This window comes from Daphnia pulicaria, unplaced genomic scaffold (genome assembly GCF_021234035.1).
Source record: "Daphnia pulicaria isolate SC F1-1A unplaced genomic scaffold, SC_F0-13Bv2 h1tg000126l, whole genome shotgun sequence".
In the NCBI taxonomy this organism is placed as follows: Eukaryota; Metazoa; Arthropoda; class Branchiopoda; order Diplostraca; family Daphniidae; genus Daphnia; species Daphnia pulicaria.
Genome location: NW_025804822.1, coordinates 12,501 through 18,231, shown reverse-complemented (window position 1 = coordinate 18,231; position 5,731 = coordinate 12,501). Strand labels below are relative to the sequence as shown.

At 50.6% G+C, this 5,731-nt stretch overlaps 3 non-coding genes across 3 annotated transcripts in view; all 3 read left to right on the top strand.

Annotated features, from left to right (window-relative positions):
• Positions 1-521: 521 nt before the first annotated feature.
• On the top strand, positions 522-2,816 carry LOC124319081. Its single transcript, XR_006912775.1, has one exon. It is a non-coding gene; the product is annotated as a small subunit ribosomal RNA (ribosomal RNA).
• A 936-nt stretch (positions 2,817-3,752) lies between these two features.
• LOC124319079 lies at positions 3,753-3,905 on the top strand. The gene has a single exon (XR_006912773.1). It is a non-coding gene; the product is annotated as a 5.8S ribosomal RNA (ribosomal RNA).
• Positions 3,906-4,546: 641 nt separating this feature from the next.
• Positions 4,547-5,731, top strand: part of LOC124319082 — a 4,575-nt gene continuing 3,390 nt past the window's right edge. The window contains exon 1 of the ribosomal RNA XR_006912777.1: positions 4,547-5,731. This exon is cut by the window's right edge and continues 3,390 nt beyond it. This is a non-coding gene — a ribosomal RNA (large subunit ribosomal RNA).

Below are 5,731 nucleotides of genomic sequence, written 5' to 3'. Positions count from 1 at the left end.
GGAAAATTCTGCCTCGTGTGACCGTTGAGCGGTGAGGTGTGTGTGTGTGTGTGTGTCGTGCGGGGTGATGCGAGAGTGTGCCTCGGCGGTGGAAAAATAAAAATAAAACTCTGAGCCCACAAAAATTTAAAAGATGTATGCTTGTCAGCTTAGTAAAGCAGGCTTGACTTATGAGCATACAGCACGCCACATATGACCGTCGAAAACCGTAATACGGGAAAAAAAGTTGATGAATATATCAAGACCGGTCGAATGAATCCGATTCACTTTGGGCTCATAGACCGTTGAATGGTCTTTGACTTTGGAAATTGAAATGAAAAAAATCCAACAAACGGATCGGATCGGTGTTTCTCTTCACTGGGACTCGCTGTGACACGCCAGGCGTTGCGATCAAAAATTTTAGTTTCCGAAGAAAAAGAAAAAAAACGAAAAACGTGTTGATTTGGTGTGTGTTTGGTGATGCGTGGGCGAAATAAAAACCCGCAACTCGCCGGATGCATATCAAACAAACATACACGAAATACCTGGTTGATCCTGCCAGTAGCATATGCTTGTCTCAAAGATTAAGCCATGCATGTCTAAGTACAAGCCGCTAGACGGCGAAACCGCGAATGGCTCAATAAATCAGTTATGGTTCCTTAGATCCACTCCATCCTACTTGGATAACTGTGGTAATTCTAGAGCTAATACATGCACTCGAGCCTCGACTGCGGGCTTTCGGGCTCGCAGAAGAGGTGCTTTTATTAGATCAAAACCAGTCGGGGCCGGGCTTTCGGGCTCGCGCACCGTACCAATTTTGGTGACTCTGGATAACTTCACGCCGATCGCACGGCCTTCGCGCCGGCGACGTATCTTTCAAATGTCTGCCTTATCAACTGTCGATGGTAGGTTACGCGCCTACCATGGTTGCAACGGGTAACGGGGAATCGGGGTTCGATTCCGGAGAGGGAGCCTGAGAAACGGCTACCACATCCAAGGAAGGCAGCAGGCGCGCAAATTACCCACTCCCGGCACGGGGAGGTAGTGACGAAAAATAACGATACGGGACTCTTCCGAGGCCCCGTGATTGGAATGAGTACACTTTAAATCCTTTAACGAGGAACCATTGGAGGGCAAGTCTGGTGCCAGCAGCCGCGGTAACTCCAGCTCCAATAGCGTATATTAAAGTTGTTGCGGTTAAAAAGCTCGTAGTCGGATGTCTGTCTTCGGCCGGGCGGCGCCGCTCTGAATCAAGGGTGTTGCGTTTCACGCTCTGGGAGCCCGGGTGTCAAAGCCCGACTCTCTTCACGGTCGGACAACATCGCCGGAGTGGTGGTCGGTGCGTCGTTGTTGTATCTGCGGCCAGAGTTGGAAAGTTCTTTCGGGTTCTTTTTTAAATTTTGGTCGTAGTTGACTCGATTCGCTCCACCCAGTCAATCGTTCGGGGTGCCCTTCACCGGGTGTCTCGGGCGGCCGGCAACGTTTACTTTGAACAAATTAGAGTGCTCAAAGCAGGTGTATCCCAACGCCTGAATATCGCAGCATGGAATGATGGAATAGGACCTCGGTCCGATTTTGCTGGTCTTTTACTTTTGGACCCGAGGTAATGGTCAATAGAGACGGACGGGGGCATTCGTACTGCGGCGACAGAGGTGAAATTCTTGGACCGCCGCAAGACGAACAACAGCGAAGGCATTTGCCAAGAATGTTTTCCTTGATCAAGAACGAAAGTTAGAGGTTCGAAGGCGATCAGATACCGCCCTAGTTCTAACCATAAACGATGCCAACCAGCAATCCGTCGGAGTTACTCCAATGACTCGACGGGCAGCTTCCGGGAAACCAAAGTCTTTGGGTTCCGGGGGAAGTATGGTTGCAAAGCTGAAACTTAAAGGAATTGACGGAAGGGCACCACCAGGAGTGGAGCCTGCGGCTTAATTTGACTCAACACGGGAAACCTCACCAGGCCCGGACACTGGAAGGATTGACAGATTGAGAGCTCTTTCTTGATTCGGTGGGTGGTGGTGCATGGCCGTTCTTAGTTGGTGGAGCGATTTGTCTGGTTAATTCCGATAACGAACGAGACTCTAGCCTGCTAAATAGGTGACGGGTTTTATCAATTGAAACCGAAGGGAGTACGGAGGCGTCGGGATCAGGTGGCGGCGATTCGGGTCTCGGTGGGACTGGTTCCTTTAGTGAGGCAATCTCTCGGCTTGGTTTCGTTGTGCTTTGTTCGTCGGGTGTACGGCCTTCACGGGTTGGTTGCCTGGCGGATGAGGTATGGCGGGGCTTTGTCGGGAATGTCTCGCGGGGGCTGGCTCTATTGTTATTCGGTCGTCGTCATCCCCGGCGATACCTTCTGCTCTCGCGTCCGTCACGCAGTCTTCTTAGAGGGACAAGCGGCGTCCAGCCGCGTGACAGTGAGCAATAACAGGTCTGTGATGCCCTTAGATGTCCTGGGCCGCACGCGCGCTACACTGAAGGAATCAGCGTGTTTCACTCTCCCTGTCCGAAAGGACCGGGTAACCGCTGAACCTCCTTCGTGGTTGGGATTGGGGACTGCAATGATCCCCATGAACCAGGAATCCCTAGTAGGCGCGGGTCACTAGCCCGCGTCGATTACGTCCCTGCCCTTTGTACACACCGCCCGTCGCTACTACCGATTGAATGATTTAGTGAGGCCTTCGGACGGGCTTGTCGGGGTGCCGTCGAGTGGGGAGCAATCTCTGCCCGTGCGGTGCCTACCAACGGCGAGACTGAAAGATGGTCGAACTTGATCCTTTAGAGGAAGTAAAAGTCGTAACAAGGTTTCCGTAGGTGAACCTGCGGAAGGATCATAAACGAACAAGACAAATGTTTTGCGCATATGGCTTTGGTTGAGCACGAAACAACTAAAAGTTGCAAAACAAAAAAAACCCCATCAAAAGTCTTTCGGCGTAAGACATCGTATGAACTATGTGTGGGTTGACGGAAGAAAATCATTTATTTTGAACGGGTATCAGGCGCTCTGATGCGCGGTGGTTTAAAGCGGATTCGCCTTTTCAAATTGATTTTTCTTTCCTCTCGGCTCAAAAAAAAACACAAAGTCTTTCGATTTGGTCTATGGCCGTGAGCAAATTCTTCCTGCTTCGATGGTGAATGTCTCTATAGATTCATTCGACCTTTAGCGGCGCTCACAGTGTTGACGTTAGTAGAGTGAAGAATACGATAGCCCGCCTGGGCCGCGAGTACCGAAGGAACAATAAAGGAGATTTTATAAAGTCTTAGTCCCTAAATCAAACACTTTGAAAAATAAAAACTCGGTGGATGGAGAGTCGGAAAAAAAAAAAAAAAACATCAAGATTTTGAACGGGTATCAGGCGCTCTGATGCGCGGTGGTTTAAAGCGGATACGCCCAATCGAAATTGTTTTTTTTTTGTTTCTCTCTTCGTCTTCGGGATTTTTTGATTCTCGGTGGGGGACGAAAGTGTGAGACTTTACTCTGGACGTTCTTTTCGGGCGTAGATACTCGTGGTTGCGTGCGTGTGCGTCGTATAGACTAACACTCCAAAGCCCGACACTATGCCGTTGAAAACCGAATGTTTTTTAAGCTTGCCCTTCGCCCTCTCGATGAAGTAGGAAGAATTCAAAATCACAATAACACACTAAACCCAAATTCTAGTACGAGTGTTTATCGGAACATTTTCTTTCTGGCTTTCTTTCTCCGCCCTCGCATTCATTTGCTTGGGCGGGTTGGAGAAAAAGAGAGAAGAAAACGAATATGTCGTTTTATATACGACCCTGAACGGTGGATCACTAGGCTCGTGGATCGATGAAGAGCGCAGCAAAGTGCGCTAATCCATGCGAACTGCAGAACACATGGAGCATCGAAATCTTGAACGTAAATGGCGGCCCAGCTTCTCGCTCGGGCCACATCTGACTGAGGGTCGGTCGAATGATGAACGAACAGAGATTTTTTCAGTCTTGGTTTTGCATGTTGGGTCGCGGCGAGATTTATTTTTCACCCGGCCTGACCGCATAAAAGCTCCCGAATCTCTAACGTCTGGGTGCCGCGCGACTTAAGTGTCCGCGATGCCTCAAATACAAAAAAGGGGGAAAAATAAAAGAAGGTTCGCCCTGTTTTGTTTTTTTCCTCTCTATTCAAAAGAAACCTTTTTCGATGGCAAAACAGATGGGAAATTTTTGAGCCAACTCAAAAAAAAATTTTAGAAATAAACACATCTTCTCGAACAAGGTGTCGGCTGCGTGTGCGCGATATACCGCTTCAACGCGAGTTTAGTTGTGTGTGTGCGCCGGGCGTGTCGAAGTGTCGACCACCGCGAATTATCACTCACTCTAACCGCTCGTTATGCAAGCTTGGTTCGCGCACGACGCGTTGTTTCAATACAAAAAGCCGCAGGACGCCCTGTCACTTTTCGTAAATTAATTTTTGCGAATAACGAGAGACTCGCTTTATTTCGAAAAAAAAAAATTTGAACCGGCAATTATTCAATCTTTCCCGGCTTTAAAACGCCAAAGTCTGCCGAGCTAGATAAAGTGTTGTCTCCTTTTGAAAACAAACAATTCATTCTGACCTCAGTTTAGATGAGACTACCCGCTGAACTTAAGCATATCAGTAAGCGGAGGAAAAGAAACTAACAAGGATTCCCTTAGTAGCGGCGAGCGAACAGGGATGAGCCCAGCACCGAACCTCGCGCCCGGTTGAGCGGGTGCCGAGGAATGTGGTGTTCGGGAGGATCGTGCGCGTCTGTCCGGTATCTATCGTCCAAGTCTCCATGAACGGGGCGAGCAACCCACAGAGGGTGTCAGGCCCGTAGATAAGACGAGCCGAGACCGTGCATCGGATCCCTTCCCAAGAGTCGGGTTGCTTGAGCGTGCAGCCCTAAGCGGGAGGTAAACTCCTTCTAAGGCTAAATATCGCCACGAGACCGATAGCGAACAAGTACCGCGAGGGAAAGTTGAAAAGAACTTTGAAGAGAGAGTTCAAGAGTGCGTGAAACCGTTCAGGGGGTTAAACGGGTGGGCCCTCGAAGGTCGAACAAGTCCCCGCTCCCGGCACTTGGTTGTATGCCCTTAACGCTGCATGGAGACTGCCTGAATTGGCGGCTCTCTTGCATAAGTCGTTCTGCGATCGCAATAGCCACGCCAAGGTCCGCAAGTGGGGGGCCTAGTAGGACTCCGCGACCGACTGGGTGTCTGTTACACGGGGCGTCCGTTAGCGAGTTTCGTGGTTACCTTCGCGGGTGCCGCGATGACGAGCGCGGCGTTTCCCAACAGTACTGCCCGGTCGTGACCTGTCTCCTCCCGGGAGGTGTCGTAGCTTTTTTTTGTAAAAGAGAAAAAGTTGCGGTGCTCAACCTGTGGAGGCCCAGAGCGGAGAGTAGAAGTCGGGTCCCACCCGACCCGTCTTGAAACACGGACCAAGGAGTCTAACATGTGCGCAAGTCGTCGAGAAATTATCAAACTAAACTCGCGAGGCGCAATGAAAGTGAAGCGGCCCCGATGAGGGTGCATCCGCGAGGGGTGATCCCGTCTCGAACAGAGCGGGCGCAACCCCAGGGCGTCCGAATGCTCGCGAGATCTTTCCCCCTTAAAAGGGTTTGGTCGAGTCGGCCGGACGAACCCAGAGCGCACACGTTGGGACCCGAAAGATGGTGACCTATGCCTGGCCAGGACGAAGCCAGGGGAAACCCTGGTGGAGGTCCGCAGCGATTCTGACGTGCAAATCGATCGTCGGAGTTGGGTATAGGGGCGA